This window comes from Doryrhamphus excisus, linkage group LG1 (genome assembly GCF_037039965.1).
Source record: "Doryrhamphus excisus strain RoL-2023G ecotype Guam linkage group LG1, RoL_Dexc_Guam_v1.1, whole genome shotgun sequence".
Classification (NCBI taxonomy): Eukaryota; Metazoa; Chordata; class Actinopteri; order Syngnathiformes; family Syngnathidae; genus Doryrhamphus; species Doryrhamphus excisus.
In genome coordinates this window covers 4,023,755-4,051,429 of record NC_136357.1, presented here as the reverse complement: position 1 = coordinate 4,051,429, position 27,675 = coordinate 4,023,755, and the positions used below count along the sequence as shown (strand labels likewise).

At 37.6% G+C, this 27,675-nt stretch overlaps 1 protein-coding gene across 1 annotated transcript in view; it reads right to left on the bottom strand.

Annotated features, from left to right (window-relative positions):
* Nucleotides 1-27,675, bottom strand: part of znf469 (zinc finger protein 469) — a 236,608-nt gene that overhangs the window by 19,945 nt on the left and 188,988 nt on the right. Inside the window, exon 6 of the mRNA XM_078794867.1 lies at nt 3,301-3,421. The gene's annotated coding sequence lies outside the window, so the exon portion shown is untranslated. The remainder of the gene's footprint in view (nt 1-3,300; nt 3,422-27,675) is intronic.

Genomic DNA, 27,675 nt, shown 5'->3' with positions numbered 1-27,675 from the left:
AAAATCGGAACAAAAGCACTGAAAAAGTTTGTATATTTTTCTGTTTTTAATAAATGCGTTTTTTTTTTTTGTTTTTTTTTTTTGGAAAACCTGATGCGGCCCAGCCTTGCCCAGACCCTAGCTCCAGTGGCCCCCAGGTAAATTGAGTTTGAGACCCCTTGGTGTATAGTAATTGGACATTTCTATAAGACAACACACAGAGACAATCACCCTCCAGAGACACTAAGCATGATTTATGCCAGGTGAGGGGAAGCGGCAGACTGGAAAGCAACTCCTACAAACAATAGCTCTTTTTATAAAAAATGTAAACCAATCACGAGTATTAGCATCCATTTTACCAGATACGTGTACAGGAGGTCAGTTCAGGAAAAAGAAAACCTCGCAACGAAGGTCATTGAAGCTCAGATCAAATCCCACATAGAGGTGAGTGTGATGTTCAGTAGGCTGTGTAATTCAGGGGGTTAAAGGGGTGATGGGGTGGGGGTGGGGGGGTAAGCTAGAAGAATAAAGGCAGTCTTGCTGCTCTCATCAAGCCTCTTCCAAGCATGACTAGTCCAATGGAGGGAATGTGCAGTCAGAAGGGCTGGCTCAGAGCCCGTACTAGGGCACGCCGCCAAAACCTCGGTCAGCGTGCCTGCCTACTCTGTATTTTTGGAAACATCCATTATGCAAGCAATTTGCCTTTAAGATCCCCGCTCCCATGTCCATTCAAAGACTGGGAGGAAAGAAATGTCAATGGCGTGAGGACAGCCCAGTGTGCTTCCACAGGGATGGGGGTTGTGGTTAATAATACAGCCCAATCGGGAGCGGTCTGTCGGTGTTTCCGTCACACACCTCAATTGCCTGCTTTAGATTTCGGGGCTCCATCTTTGAAGTAGTGGATCTAGACAAGTTACCTTATATGTAGTATTACCAATGAGGGACGATTACAGTACAGTACTGAGGGGGTTATATCATGTCTACAGGGCTCTTATAATGGTAAAAATGAGGGATGTCCGATATTGGCTTTTTTGCCGAAAACTGATACTATAACTGATATAAAACTGATATTATCCCACTCTCAAGTTCCGATACCGATATATGTAACGTGACCTATCTTCTGTGGTGGAATGAACATGTACGTGTTGTATACAGCATTATAAAAATATTGTTTTTCATGAACAGGAAAAAAAAAAAAATTCAACCGATATCACATTTTTTTGCTAATTCATCAGTATCGATAAATATTGGGCATCCCTAAAAAAAACAGATTTTCTGTGTTCTACAAAAGTATTCCATTTATTAATATGCTTTGCAATTTGAATTTGAAATTCACTTATCACTGTCGGGTCAGGAACCAATTAACTGTGATAAATGAGGGACGATTGTACAGTACCGAGGGGGTTATTTCATGTCTAAAAATGAGGGATGTACGATATTGGCTTTTTTTTTGCCGAAAACTGATATGCTGATATTATCCCACTGTCAAGTTCCGATACCGATATCAACCGATATCGACATATGTAACGTGACCTATCTTCTGCGGTGGAATGAACATGTACATGTTGTATACAGAATTATACAAATATTGTTTTTCATTAACAGAGAAAAAAAAATATCAATATCAACCGATATCACATTTTTTTGCTGATATCGGGCTGATAATTATCAGTATCAATAAATATTGGGCATCCCTAAAAAAAGGTTCTCTGTGTTCTAGAAAAATATTCCATTCATTAATATTGAATCCTGCTTTGCAATTCGAATTTGAAATTCACTTATCACAGTCAGGTCTGGAACTAAATAACTGTGATAAACGAGGGACGATTGTACAGTACTGAGGGGGGGTTATATCATGTCTACAGGGCTCTTATAATGGTAAAAATGAGGGATGTCCGATATTGGCTTTTTTGCCAAAAACTGATACGCTGATATTATCCCACTCTCAACTTCCGATACCGATATCAGCCGATACCGATATATGTAACGTGACCTATCTTCTGTGGGGGAATGAACACGTATGTGTTGTATACAGCATTATAAAAATATTGTTTTTCATGAACAGGAAAAAAAAATCAATATCAACCGATATCACATTTTTTGCTGATTTATCAGTATCGATAAATATTGGGCATCCTAAAAAAACAGATTTTCTGTGTTCTACAAAAGTATTCCATTTATTAATATGCTTTGCAATTTGAAATTGAAATTCACTTATCACTGTCGGGTCAGGAACCAATTAACTGTGATAAATGAGGGACAATTGTACAGTACTGAGGGGGTTATGGGGGGTTAAAAATGAGGGATGTACGATATTGGCGCTTTTTTTTGCCGAAAACTGATATGCTGATATTATCCCACTCTCAAGTTCCGATACCGATATCGACATATGTAACGTGACCTATCTTCTGCGGTGGAATGCACACGTATGTACATGTTGTATACAGCATTATACAAATATTGTTTTTCATTAACAGGGAAAAAAAAAATATCAACCGATATCACATTTTTTTGCTGATATCGGGCTGATAATTATCAGTATCAATAAATATTGGGCATCCCTAAAAAAACAGGTTTTCTGTGTTCTACAAAAATATTCCATTTATTAATATGTTTTGAAATTTGAAATTCACTTATCACAGTCGGGTCTGGAACTAAATAACTGTGATAAATGAGGGACGATTGTACAGTACTGAGGGGGTTATTTCATGTCTACAGGGCTCTTATAATGGTAAAAGTGAGGGATGTCTGATATTGTTTTTTTTGCCGAAAAACTGATATGCTGATATTATCCCACTCTCAAGTTCCGATACCGATATCAACCAATATCGATATATGTAACGTGACCTATCTTCTGTGGTGGAATGAAAAATATTGTTTTTCATGAACAGGAAAAAAAAAATCTCATACCGATATCAACCGATTATCGCATTTTTATGCTGATATCGGGCTGATAATTATCAGTATCGATAAATATTGGGCAGCCTTAATAAAAACAGGTTTTCTGTGTTCTAGAAAAATATTCAATTTATTAATATTGAATCCTGCTTTGCAATTTGAATTTGAAATTCACTTATCACAGTCGGGTCTGGAACCAATTAACTGTGATAAACGAGGGACGAGGACGATTATTTCATGTCTACAGGGTTCTTATAATTATATAATTATAATTATATAATGTCTGATATTGGCTTTTTTGCCGAAAACTGATTTCGGGGCTCCATCTTTGAAGTAGTGCATCTAGACAAATTAGCCGATATGTAGTATTTTGGTCACTCGGCATCGGTAATGTTACATTGACGAGACATGACATGACTTTACCTTCACACTGCATGGAGGCATGTCCGACATGACATAGTGAAAAAGAGTTCTCCTCCCATTCCGTGTGGAAGCGGTACGCTTTTGGCTTCTTACGTTGTTCTTCTCCACTCTGTTTGAATCCCTAGAAGAATAAACAGACAAAAACTTAGAATAAACACATTGAAGGCTAACTAGTTAGCTTGGTAGCATGCTTTGTTTAAAGTGACATTACAGTTGAGAATAATAGAAGCTTGAAAAGTGGCCACATGTCTACAGGGCTCTTATAATGGTAAAAAGTAGGGATGTCCGATTACGGCTTTTTTGCCAAAAAACGATATGCCGATATTATCCGACTCTTAATTGCTGATACCGATATGTGTAACATGACGTCCTCTGTGGTGGAATGAACATATGTGTTGTATACAGCATTTAAAAAAAATATTTTTTTATGATTGGGAAAAAAAATCTCAAACAGATATCACATTTTTATGCTGATATCGGGCCGATAATTATTGGTATGGATAAATATGGATAAATATTAGCATTAAAGATCATTAACAAAGTCCTAAACAGGTTTTCTGTGTTCTACAAAAATATTCCATTTATTAATATTGTATAAAATAGTAATATATAATATTGAATTGAAATTCACTTATCACAGTCGGGTCTGGAGGCAATTAACTGTGATAAACGAGGGACGATTGTACAGTACTGAGGGGGGACTATTTCATGTCTTGTAATGGTAAAAATTAGGGATGTCTGATATTGGCTTTTTGGCTCCAAACTGATATGCTGATATTATCCAAATCTCAACTTCCAATACCGATATCAGCCGATACCGATATATGTAACGTGACCTATCTTCTGTGGTAGAATGAAAAATATTGTTTTTCAACGAAAGGGGAAAAAAATCTCCAACACCAATATCAACCGATATCGCATATAATGCTGATATCGGGTAATAATTATCAGATAATCTCAGTATCGATAAATATTGGGCATCCCTAATAAAACAGGTTTTCTGTGTTGTACAAAAATATTCCATTTATTAACATTGAATCCTGCTTTGCAATTTGAATTTGAAATTCACTTATCACAGTCGGGTCTGGAACCAATTAACTGTGATAAACGAGGGATGATGCTTAATATTATCCAACTTCCGATACTGATATCAGCCGATACCGATATATGTAAGGACACCTATGTGGTGGAATGAGAAATATTGTTTTTCATGAACGGGAAAAAAAAATCTCATACCGATATCAACCAATATCACATTTTTATGCTGATAACTTTTAATTTGAAATTCACTTATCACAGTTGGGTCTGGAACCAATTAACAGTGATAAACGAGGGCCGATTGTACAGTACTGATGAGGGTTATTTCATGTCTACATGGCTCTTATAATGGTAAAAATGAGGGATGTCCGATATTGGCTTTTTTGCCGAAAACTGATAAATATCGATAAATATTGGGCATCCCTAATAAAAACAGGTTTTCTGTGTTGTACAAAAATATTGCATTTATTAACATTGAATCCTGCTTTGCAATTTGAACTTGAAATTCACTTATCACAGTCGGGTCTGGAACCAATTAACTGTGATAAACGAGGGAAGATGCTGATATTCCGATACTGATATTACTGATAATATTGTTTTTCATGAACGGGAAAAAAAATCTCATACCGATATCAACCGATATCGCATTTTTATGCTGATAAATTTGAAATTCACTTATCACAGTCGGGTCTGGAACCAATTAACTGTGATAAACGAGGGACGATTGTACAGTACTGATGAGGGTTATTTCATGTCTCCATGGCTCTTATAATGGTAAAAATGAGGGATGTCCGATATTGGCTTTTTTTGCCGAAAACTGATATGCTGATATTATCCCACTTTCGATAAATATCGATAAATATTGGGCATCCCTAATAAAAACAGGTTTTCTGTGTTGTACAAAAATATTGCATTTATTAACATTGAATCCTGCTTTGCAATTTGAACTTGAAATTCACTTATCACAGTCGGGTCTGGAACCAATTAACTGTGATAAACGAGGGAAGATGCTGATATTCCGATACTGATATTACTGATAATATTGTTTTTCATGAACGGGAAAAAAAATCTCATACCGATATCAACCGATATCGCATTTTTATGCTGATAAATTTGAAATTCACTTATCACAGTCGGGTCTGGAACCAATTAACTGTGATAAACGAGGGACGATTGTACAGTACTGAGGGGGGGGGGTTGTTACAGTGCTGCCTTTCCACCTCCACCACCCCTAACCCCACCCTTAACCCAATGTGGTTAACTTCACAGCAGGGAAGACGTAAGAGGAGCGTCTCGGTATATATGAGTGTGTGTCTGTGTGTATGTGTGTGAGTCCAGAGGGGCTTTGGTGTGTAATTCCAGAGGCTCCCTTTACCACCTCCCTCGTTTTTTTTCCCCCCCTTTTGCAGACGGGTTTTCTTTTATTTATTTATTTTTTCTAACCACTTGATTCTGTTTCCATATTGCTAGCCACGACATTCCACAAACATGATGGAATCTTTGTTTTAGTATTTAAAGGTCATTTTCTTTCCTCCCTTTGACACAATTTCCCGTGTTTCTGCATGTCTACGGAACATTACTTGTGTGGCTGTTCCAAAAAAACAGGTATACCATTTAACACATTGTAAAACAAGACGGAAAAGAGCAGGATTTTGGGTGGGAGGGCAAAAGCCAGACCACATTTCCCGACTTTCACTGTCCAGCAAGTCAAGCTTATCTTTAATTGGCAAATTCCTTCATTCAGGTTTTATTTCTTCCAGCTTCCTTTTTTCGGTGTATCAATATTTGCACGTTCCTTCTTCTGCCAGGGTAAAAGTATTTGGTTCTCTATCAAAATGTGTTTTATTAAAAAAGGGTAAAGTTACCTTGACTGTCATAGCTATAACTTTATAATACAGACACTGGCAAGATAGCAACATGTACAGATTGCTATAAATAATGCTGCCTGGTTTTCACACCGGCAACTTAAATAGTGACATGGGCCGTACTGGACCTGAATGGACCCCCACAAATCCAAACAAGCGGAGGTGGATGAAATATAGCAGTCCTCGAGAGACCGAGCCACACACAGAAAGGAAACCATAAATCAACATATTCAATCGCATGTGTGCGTGTGATAACTTGACAAAAGCAAAACAAACATTTTATTACCTTCACACATTTTTTTAGTCTGTTACAAATAACAACGTATAATTAAAGTATGAAATAACTACGACCTGTATTTTGGTCATGAATTATCATACTCATTCCATGATTTGATGCCGTAAAACCTTAATGACCACATCGGCTACTGTATAACTCGCAGAAGTGGGTAGTCAGCGCTTTGCAAGTCTCAATAAGTCCGGAGTCTGGTCTCAAGTAATGGCCTGCAAGTCCAAGTCAAGTCTCAAGTCAAGACAAGACGGCTCGAGTCATCTGAAGCTGGAAACCTCATATTACAAATATACAACATAAGGTGGCAAGAAATATTTCAATATTGAAAAAAAGCAAAATTTGTTCTCAATCAGAAATCACTCCACACTCTTTATTGCTCTCTGGTTCTACCATATCTTACTTATTGTGTGGAAATATGGGATAATAACTATAAAAGCAATCTTCACTCGCTAAATGTACTGCAAAAAAAGGTCAGTAAGGATAATTCATAATGCCGCCTACAGAGAACATACTAACTCCTTATTTCTAAAATCACAAATACTTCAACTTGCTGATATAGTTCATCTTCAAACAGCTAAAATAATGCATAAGGCTAAAAATAACCAATTACCTAAAAATGTCATCCAATACTTCTCTACAAGAGAGGAGAAATATGATCTCAGGGAAGAACTACATTTGAAACACTTATATGCTAGGACTACGTTAAAAAGCCATAGCATTTCAGTATGTGGAATCAAACTATGGAATGGATTGAGTAAGACCCTCAAACAATGCACAACGATGAGCCAATTCAAGAAACAATACAAGCAGTTCATATTATGTCATTGTATGGTCACATCACCGTATGTCACGTACATATGTGACAAAAAATTAATAAACAAAAAAAATAAAAATAAAAAATAAAAAATAAAAAATAAAAAATAAAAAATAAAAAATAAAAAATAAAAAATAAAAAATAAAAAATAAAAAATAAAAAATAAAAAATAAAAAATAAAAAATAAAATAAATGAATAAATAATAATTTAATAAAAATTATTAAACTATATTAGGAAAGCAGGAAGTGAACAAATGTAAGTTACTGATTGTAAAAGTACCAGATGGAGAAGTAGGATTTAATAAGCTTTGCTTCTTCCTACTCCTTTTGGACATGTGGAACTGTGAACTGATTATGTGATGCATTCAATTGTAATCTGATGCATATTCAAATTAATTAAAACCATTACCATTTTTCACAATAAATAAAAATAACACCATAAACCATCGAGTCCCCCATCTGCTTTGTTTTCTTTTAACATGAAGTCATGCATCTTCCACAGGACTAACAAAGGCAGCAGCACATACTGTATGTGAAGGTCCAGAGATGAGATTGGGCCAGCAGAGGCAGCGTTACAGTGCGTCTGTGCCCTGAGGGGGATTTTTCTTATTGGCCTGTGAGCCTCCCTCTGCCATGAATCAATGAGCAAACTCATCTCAGGCAAGCGTGCACAGGCAGGCAGGCAGAAATGGATCCCGATGTCACTACCAACACTTGTTTTGACAGAAGTCCATTTATCTTGTAATGTGATACGATGGACACTCAGCAATATAAATGGTCCTAATTGCACAGCAATATTATCCCAAATCGCAAATACCATTTCATGTGCACAAATATAAGAACATTTAACACAAATTATTTCACCTAAAAGACCAACCCACCTGCATGCCACACTCATAACCTTTGACCTTCAGGTAAAATCCTTGCTTGTAAGACTCGAGAAGGAGCTTTTAAACAAGAATACAGTCAAGTTCCAACAAGTGACAGTAAAAAAAAGATTTTCCTCAAGTTTTAGCGAATTGCATTCATTCTGTGAATGAACCTTTAATCTGAAGAGATGTAGCAATTAGAAGAAAACCACTCTCACACTTTTACGAGAAGACATTTGAGTATATATATATGCACGCAACTGGCTATAATTGTATACTTGTACATATCTGCATGTGTGGCTGTGGTAAATATGTCTGCAAAATGCTTTCATGTAGAATTTTCAATATGAAACGTGTGGCCAGAATGTAGCGTGGCTAACGTATCCGGTTACTTTCTGCAGCCACATGAGATGAATGAAAGTAATTCAGCTGCATATTAATATGTTATACCGAAAGGACAACACATATGTGAAAGGCATAATCTGTGATGATATGATGGTTACTTAAAAAAAAAAATAAAAACTGTTAGTCTAAATATGTTAAAACAGCACAGCACCAGATGGAGCTTTTTTTTGCTGTTTATCTTTCCTCTTCCTCAAACACACATGAAAGCATATCTCTTCAATTTGGCATTAAGTCACAGGAACAGCACGGCACATGGGGTTGGTGCAGGGAAGGAAACAAAAACACTGGAGATTTAGATTTAAAATAGGTGCATGACGTGCTATGTAACAGTTGGAAATCAAGTGCTTTCAGCTTGGGTGGTTGGAGAATAAAGCTTGTATTAAGTTTTTCTCCTTTTTAATTCTTCAATCCAATTTGCACCCATGCAAAGAAGGAAAAAATAACAACAACAAAAAAAAAGAAGCTGTCTGCTGGCCCAGTGGTGAAAAGGGAATTCCTGGCGCAGTACGCACGAGTCTGTAGCAGAATTTTTCCATCTTCACTCTGACTGACTGACTCCTTTTAAATAGTCCAAGGAAATGTCCAAATGACCTAATTACAACATAGGGTTTCCTAAGCAGCCCGTGTCAATGAATGACATGATATTCACAAATTTTCACAGCTACAAAAAAGTAGCGGCTCTGAGACAACGAAGTGGCAACTGTTGACCCGATTAGACCTGCAGTGGTTTGCTTGAAGTTGAATGATTTTACCAAATCACTTCTTCACAGACTCCTATAGTATTTAGTACATTACACAAACATTCAATCATTTTCTACTGCTTTTCCTCACGAGGGTCACGGGGGTGCTGGAGCCTATCCCAGCTGTTTTCTACACCCTGGACTGGTGGCCAGCCAATCACAGGGCACATATAGACAAACAACCATTCACACTCACATTCATACCTATGGACAATTTGGAGTCGCTAATTAACCTAGCATGTTTTTGGAATGTGGGAGAAAACCGGAGTACCCGGAGAAAACCCACGCATGCACGGGGGAGAACATGCAAACTCCACACAGAGATGGCAGAGGGTGGAATTGAACTCTGGTCTCCTAGCTGGCTACACAAACATAACAATCAACAATATGCCTTTGTCGTTGTTAAAGGGACTGTATGTAACGATCGAATGCTAATTGTTAGCTATCATTGAACGTATAGCATATCTTAACATCAGCATAAAATGTAAATTACATTTATTGGAGGACATGCGGCATTGGGAAAAAAGCTGCAAAACCACCCTTGTCCACCAGAGGGAGCCAGAAGAGCCCAGACTCCAGAGGGAGGCTGATATCTATGCAGCACCCTGGCAGTCACCAATGAAATGCTTTGCTTGGATGAAATACATTATGGGAAACCGTTTTAAAAAATATTTAATTTTTATTCTCAAGTGGTATTGGTACTTGTATAAGGGCTGCACGGCGGACGAGTGGTTAGCGCAAAGACCCCAGGGTTCAATTCCACCATCGGCCATCTCTGTGAGGATTTTTCATGTTCTCCCCGTGCATGCGTGGGTTTTCTCCGGGTACTCCGGTTTCCTCCCACATTCCAAAAACATGCTAGGTTAATTGGCGACTCCAAATTGTTCATAGGTATGAATGTAAGTGTGAATGGTTGTTTGTCTATATGTGCCCTGTGATTGGTTGGCGACCAGTCCAGGGTGTACCCCGCCTCTCGCCCGAAGACAGTTGGGATAGGCTCCAGGAACCCCCGCGACCCTCCTAGAAAATTAATGAATGAATGGTACTTGTATATTTCTTAGCTACCTTTTAAGTGTTAAGTTGCTGCGTGATGAGTTTGGTGTTCTTTGTAAGATGACACCGTGGGTCAGACGGTTATATTGAGTATTGGTTGCTAGTCTTGCAATATCCGGTGCATGTCTCTACAATCTATTAATCTAAGGATTTATGACTGATTCTTATAATCCAGGAAGCTGCTTCAGATGCATCAAAATCTCAGTTTATCATTCACAAACGTACTTAAAACAGCGCCTGTACAATGAATAAATGGTGTAAAACATATTTATACTCCCATTATTTCCTGAATGACTTATGCCCCACTCTTCTGAGTCATTGTGGGCAAAAGAAAGTATGCCTTGCTATATTTTTTGGGGGGGTTTCAGGACACTTTGGCTCACCTCATCAGCCACACTTCTCATTAACTAGTGGTTAGAAATAATTACAGTATATCCTGCTCAAACAAAGGTCTCTTTCATACAGTGCAAACTTTCTCGTTGCTATTAGTGACATTTAAGTAGGATTCTAACTTTATCTTTTGATTCTTTTGCTTATGTTGGCCAGAACTGGTATGCATCTTGTTGTAAATCACTTCACGTTAATGGTTTGGAATTAGTCAAGACAATTAAAACAAAATGAAGGGGAAAGGGACTGAGGAGTGCCTCACATTCCTGCTTGGTGTTTAAACTAAGTGCTCCGTCAGCGGGCCACCTTTGGAGTTATTTGCAGCTGCCAAAACTGCCTATAAATCAGTGACGTGAGGGGCGGTTCACGGCTGGTGAGGCACTGACAACTTTGGAGGATGCAGGTTCCGCATACAGAGGAGAACAATAATAAAAAAATAATAAAAATTAAATAAAAAATAAATAATAATAATAAAAAATAAAAAAAAATTCTCAGATACTTTTTTGACACAATTGTTGATTTTTTAAAAACTGAAAAACTTAACTATGAACTACAAATTAATAAATGATCACTGTTTTGTGCCCTATTTAATAGTCAAAAATATTGAAAGACAAGTCATATGTAGTATTCTGGTCACAGGGTGGTAGTAATGCACCACAATGCATCGAGTCAACCCTGGCAGGTCCGTCATGAAATAGTGAAAACATGTTATCCTCCCATTCTGTGTGGAAGTGGTAGGTTTTGGTTTTCTTTGTCCTTCTTCCCCAGTCTTTGAAACACTTTCCTAAGTTTAGATTTAAGTTTAAGTTGAGTGAGGCTAACTAGTTAGCTCAGTCTTCTTCTTGTCTTTCTGCAGGAAAAGTTTTGATACTTTGTGGTAAAAGTCTGAAGTGTTAGGTTTTGGTTTTCTTTGTCCTTCTTCACCAGTCTGTTTGAAACACTTTCTTAAGTTTAGATTTAAGTTTAAGTTGAGTGTGTTCTTCTGCAGGAAAAGTTCCGATACTTTGTGGTAAAACTCTGATCACCTCTTGATGTGTTTGGGTAATAATCCTTCATTTTAGTATTCAGCAGAGCATCAAAATATATTGAATGCATTTGACTTTCTGCTGGCTCGTACTAGCAGAAAAAAAAATGCCGGCTTTTCCCTTGTGGAAGGATGTCAGTGATGCCAGTGGTGACCTCTACCGAGTTCAAGATATGAACACAGATGCTTTTCAACAATTAACAGAAACATCTTTTAACATCATAATCTACCAAATACCAGAAAATCCAGCATCTCTGATTTCATTCATCTTTATTGGAATGACGGCTTGGCTTCCAATCAATTTCACAGACAGCAGTATGGGCCGCGTTCCAGTCCCAATTCAATTTGGCAGAGGACCCACCTGCCCACCTGCGCTCTGCCGAGTATTTTCCTTTATATAAACAATACAAATGTCTGCAACCCCTACTTTTTGCATCATCCGCACTTTTAATTTAGCATATTTCTTGACCGAGTCCCAAGTAGGTGTGGCTCCCGTCTGGATATGGATGCTCCAGTCGGACTACCTGAAGTGTCCGTGTGCATAATAGGACGGAGGGGTCTGCCTTTGAAAGGGGCTCTGTGCAGTATCTACAGATCGCCTTACACAACCGCTTCCTGCTTCCGAACCACTCCTCACAGGCAGCACTGTGTCAAACCCCCCCCCAAAAAAAGTCCAAACAGAGGGGTCCAGTCCACTGAAGGGCTGAGCACAGGACTCTATTCATTTTTTATCCAAATGCTCCTCCCTGCTTCACTCGTACGCATGTCTCGGGACAGCTTTATTGAAATACCAATATTCCTCTCCCTGAGACTGAAAAATTCTCCAGGCATTCTCGTTTTCATTGGTGTTTGGCAGAGCAACTGTGTCGGTACCACCCCTGCACCAAATGAGCTGGTGTTAAGTATTTGTCCCGTCCAATAAAAAGCAGCTGTCTTCTTACATAACAAAGCTAAGAGAGGAGCATAGGTCATAGATTACGGGGGGCGCGTTTAGCCTAGGCAGAATAGTTTCACAGAGAGCCTTTAGAAATAAATGTGTTTTGTAGGTGAATCTGGTGGAAAAAGCAATATTTGCATGGACGCCCCCACAGTTTGGGTGCAGGGTTAATAGCCTTAACAAATGGGGGATGAAAAAGGGCTGGACTTGTGCGTTTCTCATCTATTCCTGGTATGCTCACTTTGTCCCAACATAGGCAAGGCAACAGTGGGAAGGGCCACAGTTAAGGGATAGTGAAGCCGTACTGGGCTGGTCTAGGGACACATAGACCCAATGAGGGCACAGAAGGAAGGGGTGTTTCAAATTCTTGGGAAAATAGCAAAGTAGGAAAATGGTAATGGTTTAATTTCATTTGAACATGCATCAGATTACAATTGAATGCATCACATAATCAGTTCACAGTTCCACATGTCCAAAAGGAGTAGGAAGAAGCAAAGCTTATTAAATCCTACCCCTCCATCTGGTACTTTTACAATCAGTAACTGTTACATTTGTTCACTTCCTGCTTTCCTAATATAGTTGAAGTTTTTTTTGTTTTTGTTTTTTTGTCATGTACCGAAGTACAAAGGGATATAACCATGCAATGGCATAATGGGGGCTGCACGGCGGTCCAGTGGTTAGCACGCAGACCTCACCAAACATGCTAGGTTAATTAGCGACTCCAAATTGTCCATATGTATGAATGTGACCAGTCCATGGTGTACCCCACCTCTCGCCCGAAGACAGCTGGGATAGGCTCCAGCACCCCCCGCGACCCTTGTCGGATAAGCGGTAGAAAATGAATGAATGAATGAATGGTACTTGTATATTTCTTAGCTACCTTTTAAGTGTTAAGTTGCTGTGTGATGAGTTGGCGACTCCAAATTGTCCATAGGTATGAATGTGAGTGTGAATGGTTGTTTGTCTATATGTGCCCTGTGATTGGCTGCCGACCAGTCTAGGGTGTACCCCGCCTCTTGCCCGAAGTCAGCTGGGATAGGCTCCAGCACGGGTACCATAGTAAGTGTCAATATAGTGATATATATAGCACATCATGACTGGTTCAAGACTCTTCATCCTTGTATTTAGCAAACATCAACTGCTTGTAGTGTAATAATTAAAAAAATAAATTAATTAAGTAATAAAAAAAATAATTATTTACACAAACAAATGATGAGTCTGTCAGTGGACTGGATGTTATTGCGTTGCCATGTGTATACTGCTTGGCAAGGTCCAACACTCTGAGCTTCAGGCTGTTTTCACTACTGTCCTTGTCATTTCTAACTTCCACCGTTGGACACTGTAGTGTTTTTCTACTTAAATGCATTAAAACAGCACCTGATACGTCCATTCCTACCAGGGGGATAGAAAAACATTTAGCCTCCCGGCTTCTTGGGCTTCCCCGTCGGATGTCAGCCTTAGATGAGGCTATGAAGAATGACGCTCTGTAAGGCCACTGCAAGAAGTTATTCATGCCGCCATGGCTTAGCCGCAGAGAGAGTGTGAAGCACAGACCAACAGTGGCTAGAACAGAACCAGTACTGATCCAGTCCCTGCTGTCCCAACACTAAACAACACTGGTATTGATGTAATCCCAAATGGACAGGACAGCACCACTGAGACAGCATGTCCACTGATTCAGCAGAAAACACTGACGCTGATTCAACCAGGTTAGACTTCTGAAAACTCTGAAAGTTCTTGCGTAAGTGGCTCAACTGATGAGATGCGGCACTCGGACGTAACGCTGTCCTTGATCCAAGTCTGCAAGCAACAACACGGTCTATAACTGATGCTCTGTGATCTCTTTGATCTTTCAACAGAACTCACGTTTAAGAGTTGTGTTTATTCATTCATTCATTCATTTTCTACTGCTTAACCTTACGAGGGTTGCGGGGGTGCTGGAGCCTATCCCAGCTGTCTTCAGGCGAGAGGCGGGGTACACCCTGGACTGGTTGCCAGCCAATCACAGGGCACATATAGACAAACAACCATTACCACTCACATTCATACCTATGGACAATTTGGAGTAATAAGCAGCATAGAAGATGGATCGGAGCAGGAGGGGATAGAAAAGAAAAAAAAAAGAAAACAGTGCAGGGATAATACAAAGTGAGACAATTTGGAGTCGGCAATTAACCTAGCATGTTTTTGGAATGTGGGAGGAAACCGGAGTACCCGGAGAAAACCCACGCATGCACGGGGAGAACATGCAAACTCCACACAGAGATGCAGTTGTGTTTATGTCATCAGCAAAAACTCTACCAGTTTTTCATCCAATTTCCTTTACCATGCTGAACAGACATGTATCTGACATTTGATGGAAGGCTAGACCAAAATCCCTGGCAGAGGTCACCTTGTTCCATTTCATTCCACCAGCTAAAGCTCACCTAAGAATGGTGCTGGAGATCTGGACAGATCAAGGCCAAGCCAAAGAGCCACCCCAAAAGATTGCTGTGTACTTAGGGTGATTTTTTTTCTTTCTAGAAGCATGATTTATGGAAAATATGGCAATTTAAGAACGCAGTCTTATTCCACACTTCCACACAAAACAACATTTTAAAAGCGCAGATGTGCTCGGATATAGCTTATATAGCTATTTATGTGGCATAACATGGTAATGGTAATGGTAATGGTTTTATTTCATTTGAACATGCATCAGATTACAATTGAATGCATCACATAATCAGTTCACAGTTCCACATGTCCAAAAGGAGTAGGAAGAAGCAAAGCTTATTAAATCCTACCCCTCAATTTTGTACTTTTACAATCCGTAACTGTTACATTTGTTCACTTCCTGCTTTCCTAATATATTTTTATTTTTATTTTTATTTTTATTTTTATTTTTATTTTTATTTTTATTTTTATTTTTATTTTTATTTTTATTTTTATTTTTATTTTTATTTTTATTTTTATTTCAACTGCTTGTATTGTTTCTTGAATTCTCATCGTTGTGCATTGTTTGAGGGACTCTGTCTCTGTAATTTAAAATATCTATTTAAATAATATACTTTATAACTTAGAAAAACAGCAAGGACCAGATAATACTTTCCTCCACTGTATGAAGTTGGTCACGCCTTTGCTACTTTAACAGCTTTCACTCATCCGACACTTTCTATATGAGGTCTGAGTGTTATTATATAAGCTATTTCACGCCAAACTCATTCCTTTATAGTTCTTACTTTTAGTACCGGGCCACAGTCATGCCGGAACAGCATGGAATTTCCTAAAATACCTCAGTAAAATAAAAAGCCAACCTATTTAGATCATTGATTCATTCATTCATTGCTGAGCCTGCTGTGTACTTCACTGATACAGCTGACTCCCGATAAAAGGAAACTTTCCTAAATCATATCTTTCTGACAAGTTTGTAGGAGCTGGCGTGGGCACGTCCAATGGATCCTCTTCATTTCGGAACACAACAGTTTACACAAGCTGAAGTAATCCCATCCGACAACATATGAATTATACTTTACCTCCGGCTTTCTTATTTTTACAGCTGCTGGACAAATAGATCTGCTCTAACGCTTTACTCTTCTGTGGCTGAGAAATAAATCCAGAATGTTCAAGACTTCCTCACTTTCTTTGCATAAACAATCACCAATGAGCCCCTCTTGACCTTCATATAAATGGAAGTACTCACAAATGTGTAAAAATATGCATAGTGTTATGCATGGTGATGAACGAAAATATATGGTCAGTTGACTGGATTGTGAGGCAGCATAACGGATCAGGATGGCAGCTTGCCAATAGGTAAAGCAAATGAATAAGTGTATATCGGTGGTCTCAAACTTGCGGCCCGCGGGCCAAATGCGGCCCGTGGGATGCGAGTTTGAGGCCCCCCATCTTGATATGAAAGTTTAATGTTTAGTGCGGCCCGCGCAAGTTTGGTATCATGAACACAGAAATGATAGCTTTGTGCACGCCGGACACAATTGACGCGATTTTCCCAGATGTAACGATGTTAACTTGCTAATTGGGTAAAAGGGTTAAGTTTCATTAATGTTCATGTTCAAGGCAAAAAAACCAACTATATGTGGTTTCTTAATTTTTTCTTATTTGCTGTTTTATTATTATTTTATTTATTTATTACTGATTGATTTATTTTTATTTAGATTTATTTATTTTTTAATCTTATTTTGCGTAACAAAACAAAACGTTGGCTGAACACTGAGCAGCATGATAGACCAAACGGTGGTGTCAAGCAGGATATATTGCGAGTTGGTGACAAAAAAAACACAAAAAAACAACCCCCCCCAAAAAAAACTTAAACTATATTAGGAAAGCAGGAAGTGAACAAATGTAACAAAAAACTGAAAGTTGTCGATACTAAAGAGATACTTAAGAGTTGATACTAAAAAGTCTGACAGATCACTTACACACATACACAGTGCACACATAGCTGGTTAATAAACAAATTAAATCAATAAAAAATACATTAAAATAAATAATAATAATAAAAAAAAAATTTAATAAATGAAAAAACATTTTAAAAATTAAAAAATAACTAATACAAAATACAAAATAATTTACAAATTATTTTTTTAAATTATATCAGAAAGGCAGGAAGTGAACAAATGTAACAGTTACTGATTGTAAAAGTACCAGATGGAGGGGTAGGATTTAATAAGCTTTGCTTCTTCCTACTCCTTTCGGGCATGTGGAAGTGTGAACTGATTATGTGATGCATTCAATTGTAATCTGATGCTTGTTCAAATGAAATAAAACTATTACCATTTTTCACAATAAATAAAAATAACACCGTAAACACCATAAAATAAAACCATTACCATAATATAATAACAGCAAATGTAGGAGTGTCATATCATATCTCATTATCTGACACATTTAGACATCAAATGAGGTAATTTTGTGTTTTCACAAAAATACAAGCACTTACAATTATGCGAAGGAGTACAAACCTGCACCCCACCAATTCTTGAAAAGAATCAATCCTATTTACTTCACTAATGAGGAGCCGGGAACCATAACAATGATGTATAAGACCATCAACTTTTGACAACATTTGAATAATTAAAAGCTATGCTCGGCAGATTAATGAAATGAATGGAATCTGTACTCACAGTCATGCTCTCATCTGACTTCCTGTCAATGTGTTTGTGCAGTCATGAGGAAAAAAACAATCATCTACCATAGAAGAAAATGGATTATTGGCAAAGCCTGTTCTGTCTAAATTGCGCATGACGGAATAACCTGAATGCATCAGCAAAACAACACTCAGATGATTCCAGGGATTGAGCGTAGAAGCTTTCAAAGATGATAGAAGAGTGACCTTGCTACCTTTAGAACTTACTTTGAACTGTTTTGTAGCAACGGTAGGCAACTGCAGCACTTAGCAGCCAAGTGGTCTTTAAATCATGAGTGAATATCCACGCCATATGTCATTTGCTGGCAATCACAGAGTGAGCATAAGAAGAAAGGGCACGGAGGTTGTGGATGCGTGGGAATGATGGGTTTGCCATCCCCAAAAGCCAATGTTTTAGCTGGAATTTTCGAAATGAAACAAGCTTAGAAATCAGCAGTTCTTAACCACAGGTCGAAAGGGACGGTCAAGTAAGTTCACCATAATTGTTCAACACCATCCACCTGTTAGGAGTCCCTGCCAGATTTGCTTCAAATTGTTCAGAAAAAACCACAGTAGAAGATTCTACCAACCACGAGCAGATGGGTGTCTACGAATAAAGCCAAAGTCTGTTTTAGTTTCCAGCGGAGAATCTAAACGTCTGAGAAACTGTGTCATATTTTTAGAAGCTGCGACCGTCGTTATTAAATGTTTCTCATATAAATCCAGTAGCCGACCAAAAAACAAACCATCACTGTCCTGTTTCATTTATTTTCCTGGAAGTCAAGGGAAAATAAGACAAAAAAGCAAAGATGACACATTAGACCGGGTGGCTGTCTGACCTAGTACAGTAGCAACTTGTGACTCAGACTGGAAGCAAGGAAACATTTAAAGAATGGGTGACGATATGGGTTGGGTGATTCACCACTATTTGCGCAGTGAACCTCTTAAAGGAGCATGCCACCGGGCCCTGTAAAAACTCATCTGTTACTCCACGTTTCCAAGCTTTAAGAGCTTTTATTGCTCAGAGTAGACCCACAAAAGCTTTGGGCCAAATAGGTATGTAATGGTGGAGCACTGAGCCCAACATAGCTGACTGGCATGGGAAGCGGGATCTCTTAAAGATTCATCAACACTTTCCTTGCCGATTGCCATTTGAAGCTCTTTTCTGGTCCCTTTTGCAACCTTTTTTTCTTCCTCTGCAGCACAGACACGCTCTCTTTGAAAAAGACTCTTCAATAGGCCTGGCCTACTGGGCAGTGGGTTATTTTTAGATTGCACACACTTATAAAGTGGAACGTTTTTCTTCATTCTTGTAAGGCGTCCTCTCTCCCTCTCAGACCAAGTTCAGCGTCTCTGTGGGGGATCTCGTGTTACCTCCCCCACATATGCGCTCTCTCATCTCCTCCGTCGGACTAATCTGAGCGTCTACCACCAACACACGCATCCTTTTTTTTTCCAAACATTGACATCATCTGACAGACCAAACTTCTTCCTCTGCTTGTGGGGGCTGCTGACTTCCGTCTGAACACCGAAAAAATGGGTTAGTCTGAGCTACTGACAACAAATGAAGGGGGAAAAAAAAACGAAGTGGTAAGAGAATACACATCTGTTTAGTACGCTTCTAACTCAACAAAATGTGGGGCTCTCCTCACAGGACCTTTTTCTCTGCAGTAATGATAACACCATGTGGGTCACCTCATCTTTGGAAATGAGAGGGGGAGACATGGTCCTTTGGTTTTACTGGGCCTGATTTCACTGACCCAAAGCCAGGTCGAAAAGCGGATGCGGCTCTTGTTACAGTTCCAATTTACGGCGTTGCCCATTTCTACACGTTTTTTTTTACTTCATCTGCCAAGTAAAAAACGCCAGAAAAAGGTTATGATTTGATGCCTGTTAAGAATGACTTACACTGAACCTTTACACGAAAGTACCCCCCTCAAAAAATATATTTTGTCACAAATTAGAATTGCACAGAAGTATGTTTTTAAACTCTCTCTGCCAAGTAAAAAGCACCAGAAAAAGGTTACTATTTGATGCCTGTTAAGAATGACTTACACTGAACCTTTACACGAAAGTACCCCCCTCAAAAAAATGTCATAAATTAGAATTGCACAGAAGCATGTTTTTTTTAAAACTATCTCTGCCAAGTAAAAAGCACCAGAAAAGGTTAGGATTTGATGCCTGTTAATGACTTACACTGAACCTTTGCACGAAAGTACCCCCCCAAAATATTTTGTCACAAATTAGAATTGCACAGAAGCATGTCTTTTTTAACTCTCTCTGCCAAGTAAAAAGCACCAGAAAAAGGTTATGATTTGATGCCTTTTAAGAATGACTTACACTGAACCTTTACACGAAAGTACCCCCTCTCCAAAAAAAAATATTTTGTCACAAATTAGAATTGAACAGAAGCATGTTTTGGTATGTGACAAAAATAAAATAAAATAAAATAAAATAAAATAAAATAAAATAAAATAAAATAAAATAAAATAAAATAAAATAAAATAAAATAAAATAAAATAAAATAAAATAAAATAAAATAGGAAAGCAGGAAGTGAACAAATGTAAGTTACTGATTGTAAAAGTACCAGATGGAGGGGTAGGATTTAATAAGCTTTTCTTCTTCCTACTCCTTTTGGACATGTGGAACTGTGAACTGATTATGTGATGCATTCAATTGTAATCTGATGCATGTTCAAATGAAATAAAACCATTACCATTACCACCCACCAATTGAGAATCACTTCTCTAGAGGCTTGTATGTGCCGGATGAAAGACTGTTACAATGTGTAATGGCGTCATAATGGCATCAGAGCAACTGCTGTAAAAGATGAATGGGAAAAACAGAGAAATTTGTAATATGGAAGCCTTGCATGTAATGACTAGGAGCCAACATACTGCTAAGAACTCTAAAACATTTTAAAACCCAATGTACTTCAGCTGGACTTTATAATTTGGACATCAATGATGTCTGTAAGACAAACCCAACGGAGCAATGACAATGACCTCCAATCACAGAACACGTTGATGAGTGAGAGCATCAGAAACCACATCAATTGTCCTCGTCATGAACATGCTTGTTTGATGCTTTAGGAGCTGATGACTGAAAACCGAGACCACATTTGAGCTAATTTTCACATGTAAAAATAGCCTGTATGTTATTTTATCGAAAACATATGGTACAAATGAAAGTACAGGCTGTTCTAATAGATGCAGTCAACGACTTTAACAACAACAAAAACATGTTTTTGCTGACATTTTCTGATATGCCTTATTTATTCTCTTCAAGGAAAATACAACAGGAGTGTAACCGAAGCATAAACATGGACCCGAAAAAAAAAAATTGTCCTATGACACAGAAAAACAAAGAAAACCCAAGGCTTTGTGGGTAAACGAAGAGTCCCGAGGCATCTCTGGCTCCCACCCAGTAGTTAAGGTAGTTAAAAGTGAAACCTGATATAATACCTCTGCCCTACCCACCCTGTGTCTCCCTCCCAAGTCTGTCATTTCGGTGGGGTCTTGGGGCGGGGAGGCTATAGCAGCTTGAGTTGAAGCATCAGAGACTAAGAATATGTATTTATATCTGCAGATAAGAGAAGTGAGAAGATGATAGAAGATGACTTGTTGAGAAGTAAAAGAAGGAAGATAATATCAGCCCGCTTTGAGAGAGTCTGGGGGATTCCCTGGTCCAACAACTGGGTGCATACCTGAGTCCACGAGACAGCTAAGCTTCTTGGATGCCTTTAAGCTTCTCAAATAAAGCCAGGTATGAGGAAAGGCCATTTGTGATCCGTGGGATGATTTGAATATCAGTCTATTGTGAGAAGGTCAAAGATTTGCAGCAGGAAAAGCCTTTAAAGCTTCAGCTATATAGGGGATTTATATTATTAGAATGCATGTTTAGGATAGAAAACATATTTAGATCGATGTCTGCAGGAGCAATGTAAATTCTACTCTAAAATGTTACGAAAACTTGTATTACGAACTGTTTTTGCAACAAATGTTGCTCATTTTAACTAAGAATGTGAATATTTTGTTTTTGCATTGGATTTTGGGTAATCATACCATAGATATACCACGCCATATTCCAGCATTCCCGACTCCAATACGGTCAACACAACATTTCCTCATTCTCCGACAATCACGGACATCGGTACTCCAGACGTCAACACAAAACACAAGCAAGTTGTTCCATTATGCACGGATATGGTGCAGCTATTTGAAGGTCAAGGTTAAAAAAGTAACATAATTATCTACCGTATTTTCTGGACTATAAGTCCATATATAGGAGTATAAGTCGCACAAAGCCAAAAATGCATAATTAGGTAGAAAAAAAACAACATAAGTCACATTTTCATTTATAAGTCGCTCTGGAGTATAAGTCGCAGGAACAGCCAACCTATGAAAAAAAGTGCGACCTATAGTCCAGAAAAATACAGTATTGTTTCTGGACTATGAAAAAAAGTACAACTTATCGTCCAGAAAATAAAGGTACTGTTTCCGGACTATGAAAAAAAGTACGACTTATTGGACAGAAAATATGGTATTGTTTCCGGACTATGAAAAAAAGTACGACTTATAGTCCAAAAAATACGGTATTGTTTCCGGACTATGAAAAAAAATACGACTTATAGTCCAAAAACTACGGTATTGTTTCCGGACTATGAAAAAAAGTACGACTTATAGTCCAAAAAATATGGTACTGTTTCCGGACTATGAAAAAAAGTACGACTTATAGTCCAAAAACTACGGTATTGTTTCCGGACTATGAAAAAAAGTACGACTTATAGTCCAGAAAATATGGTACTGTTTCCGGACTATGAAAAAAAGTACGACTTATCGTCCAGAAAATACGGTATTGTTTCCGGACTATGAAAAAAAGTACGACTTATAGTCCAAAAACTACGGTATTGTTTCCGGACTATGAAAAAAAGTATGACTTATCGTCCAGAAAATACGGTATTGTTTCCGGACTATGAAAAAAAGTACGACTTATCGTCCAGAAAATACAGTACTGTTTCCGGACTATGAAAAAAAGTACGACTTATAGTCCAAAAAATACGGTATTGTTTCCGGACTATGAAAAAAAGTACAACTTATAGTCCAGAAAATACGGAATTGTTTCCGGACTATGAAAAAAAGTAAGATTTATAGTCCAGAAAATACGGTACTGTTTCCGGACTATGAAAAAAAGTATGAGTTATCGTCCAGAAAATAGGGTATTGTTTCCAGACTATGAAAAAAAGTACGACTTATCGTCCAGAAAATACAGTACTGTTTCAGGACTATGAAAAAAGTATGACTTATAGTCCAGAAAATACGGTATTGTTTCCGGACTATGAAAAAAAGTATGACTTATCGTCCAGAAAATACGGTACTGTTTCCGGACTATGAAAAAAAGTACGACTTATCGTCCAGAATATACGGTATTGTTTCAGGACTATGAAAAAAAGTACGACTTATCGTCCAGAAAATACGGTATTGTTTCCGGTCTATGAAAAAAGTACGACTTATAGTCCAAAAAATACGGTACTGTTTCAGGACTATGAAAAAAAGTACGACTTATCGTCCAGAAAATACAGTATTGTTTCCGGACTATGAAAAAAAGTACGACTTATAGTCCAAAAAATACGGTATTGTTTCCCGACTATGAAAAAAAGTACGACTTATAGGCCAAAAAATACGGTACTGTTTTTTTCATAGGTTGGCTGTTCCTGCGACTTATACTCCAGAGTGACTTATAAATGAAAAAAGTGTTTATGTTACATAAACACTGGACACCTTTTCTGTTCATGTTTATGTTTTGTGTATCTGAATAACCATTATGTTAATGTTAGCATATAAGCTATCAGCCTGTTCTCTATTATTTTATTAATGTTAGAACTAGCCTTCCAAGAGGACGTAATGTCTGTTTTGGTCAAGTAGTTTGTACAATAAATTACCCACAAAAAATGCGACTTATACTCCAGTGCGACTTATGTATGATTTTTTTCTACCAAATGATGCATTTTTGGCCTTGTGCGACTTATACTCCGGAGCGACTTATAGTCCAGAAAATACGGTAATTACTTCCTTTAAGTCTTCTTTAAGTTCTTTGGAACTACGAGTCATTTGACCAACACCGGTATTGACTATCCAACTAGAAAGGTGGACCTAACCCTGCAATGAAGAGGCCACGACCGTCTCTAAGATGAATAACTCCCCCCGAGTTACACTTCAAAATACTTTCCCCCGACTTTGATTACTAGATGCATTTGCGCAAAAATAACGATGTTGCTCGACCGTACTCTATGTTTAAACCAAAGTCAACATGACAGCAATAAATCTACTTAAAAGCACATATTCTTAACTACTTGACAACAGTCAAAGGGTGATGTGAAAATGAATTAGGGCTAAAATAACAGCTGTTTGCCACATACCTAAGAAGAACAAAACACTGTAGAATCAAAACCATAGGATTCCAGTGTCGGGGCCTTGCTGATGGTCAGAGACGTCTTCATTAATTAAAAGTATTTACTAAATTAATAGTGACTAGTATTAGCTACTATTGATTTGGTGGCAGTTGTGATGGTGTTACACCATTATTGTTTTTTTCACCCGCATACATTTGTATGTGAGTATTTGTATTTCTACAGTTGGACTGTACTTCACCTCAAAATATGCAGACTCAGCCACCTGGCAACAAATGCTTAAAGGTGATATTGTGCAAGTAAATGTATTTTGTAAGTAACTTTCATTTTGCTGTCATCATTTCACGGCTTTTGCATGTACGATCAATTTACGATTGTGTGATTGTAAAATTTTGCCTTTTTTTTGCATAATCCTTTCATTCATATTATTGTATCTATTACTTACTGTACATATAATTGTATTTATATGATAGAAGTATTAAAATAACACTTGCATTCAACTTACATGTCACAAAATTGTGTACAAAAACTAACAAAAAAAACATTATTATTAACGACGGAACAAAAAAATGCCCCCTAAAACTTAGTCTCTGATTTTATAACATAACTTTCTCCCAAAAATGTGACTTATAGTCCAGTGCGACTTATACAGGGTCAAGCAAAATGATCTGACACATTTGTAGGTTAAATAAAAGGCAAATAAAGTAAAAGTACATATAATGCCATTTTGCAATTGTGTAAAAATGATCAATTTCTGCTCAAATTGTGCATGTATGCACTTCAGGTACTGTAAAATCTAACATTTTTTTTGCATATTCCTTTCATTCATATTATTGTATTTATTACTGACTGTAAATATAATTGTATTTATATTATAGAAGTATTAAACTAACAATTGCATTCAACTTACATGTCACAAAATTGTGTAAAAAAAACAAAAAAACATTATTTTTTACAATATTTTGAGTGTTTATAAGGCATGATTTAAGCACCAGCACTCTTTCAAAAATACTGATTTAGCACCATTGTGGAATAATATGTATAACATCATTGTTATATAAAGCCATTTTCACAACAAAATGTAAAATCATAAATCCCAAATATCATTTTGGCAATTTAAATACAGATGATTATCAAGGACTTGCATATATTAGAAAAAATATATTCACTTATCAAAGATAATTTTATGCCTCAGTGGTTGTGACGGTACTGATATCATCTGGCAGACTGTCAATCTCATGTCTCACATCAGATATGGAGACAGGTTGGCAGACTCACCCCCACACCCCCAAACTCCCACCAAACTTTCACTCATGTAACCTTTTCGATGTGTCAGCCGTCACACATGGTTCACATAACAAATCCTTTTCTTTCCCCAATGTCAGTTTCAGGCTCCATCCAAACACGGAAATGAGATATGCACTACTGTGTTGAGGCTTGAAGGGGGTGGGCACTAAACTTTCTACTGCTGAGATATAACCCACCGATAGCCACGAAAAAACCACAAGAGCCTTTTTAAACCAAAAACACATGTACATGGCTGCACACACATTGACAGATAAACAAGCTTCACTTCTATGCAGTATACAAACACACAAGCCAACAGCTGCTTGTGCCCAAATGATAAACAACTCAGTCCAGTCAAAGTTTTACCATTATGCATGTACTCCTTTATACTCGTATTACTTAATATAGTAGACACAATCACAGAAAATAAGCCATTTAAGCCATCAATAAGAATTGACGCAATTTATATCTGTCCTGCGACAGCCCCAGGAGGGCACTCTTGGATTGTGGACAACTGAGAATGACGGAACATAAAATGCCCTCAAATGCCCCCTTAAAACTCTCTGATTTTAGAACATAACTTTCCCCCAAAAATGTGACTTATAGTCCAGTGCGACTTATACAATGTCAGGCAAAAATGATCTGACACATTTGTAGGTTAAATAAAAGGCAAATAAAGTAAAAGTACATATTATGCCAAAGTTTTTTGTTTCTTTTTCAGTTGCTGCCATGAATTGGACCATTGAGAATCGTGCTTTTATTGTGGAAACGTTTATCAAAACAAACTAATCTATAACTGCAACACAACGAGCGTGCTGTTTGCATTTCAATCTTGGTAGACATGATCCTGTACCAACTCAAAACATGATCTGGTTATGGGTTACCAACTTCAGATCTACTGGATTTGTATTTAAACCAAAATCAACCAGCCGACCTGATTTAATTTTTAAAACATAATAAAACAGAATGGCATTATATGTACTTTTCGAAAATAAAAACTTTTTTTGTTACTTTACTTTATTTGCATTTTATTTAACCTACAAATGTGTCAGATCATTTTGCCTGACCATGAATATGGTGCAACTTACCCACTGAAATGACTTCATGCACTAGTTCATTTGGCCATTTTTATAAATCCATATACTTTCCTTAAATATGTATATTTTCCACTAATATTAGATCACATTCAACTATAAATATTATTTATTTATTAGTATATTTTTGAAAAAAACGTCATCGAGTGAAGCCGTACTTTGCATAAAATTGCTGACATTTCTAAATGATAAATTGAATATTTTTGTGAAATTTCTTAAAAACTAAAAGTCTATACTTCATTCTTATGATTTTTTTTTTACCATATTCACTAGGGTGGAAATGAGAGGCAAAATAATAAAAACTTTGTCTGGACCTAGATATGCCATACAAACACACAAACACACACACACACACACAAGTTCACACAACAGTGAAACCCAACTTAGCTCCAGGGCTGTTTTTAGGTTTTAATGAGACATTTTCCTAAAGAGATTTCCTGTTTTTTTGCAATCAGTGAAATATTCATTTATGGCTTGGCAATCATTACTGTCCACTAGCATTTGGAAAACTCAAGAGCAACAATCCAATTTTCCTTCTTGATCCATTAAGTGGTGCAACTTTCCAAAGTATATGAACAAAAAGTGGTTTGGAGAAACAAAATAATAAGAAAAAAAGCTGACAATCACATTGAACTTTACCCTTAGAGGTTTATCCTCACTTGACTGATTGGTACATCCCGTTTCTAGCCCGTGCATAGACACCTTTTATTATAAGCATACAGTATGCAATATGTTTGCACACTACAACCAAGTAAATGTCTGGTCATCACTGTACTGTACTGCATTGAATAAGTCAAGGCTGCACGGTGGTTGAGTGGTTAGCGCGCAGACCTCACAGCTAGGAGACCAGGGTTCAATTCCACTCTCGGCCATCTCTGTGTGGAGTTTGCATGTTCTCCCCGTGCATGCGTGGGTTTTCTCCGGGTACTCCGGTTTCCTCCCACATTCCAAAAACATGCTAGGTTAATTGGCGACTCCAAATTGTCCATAGGTATGAATGTGAGTGTGAATGGTTGTTTGTCTATATGTGCTCTGTGATTG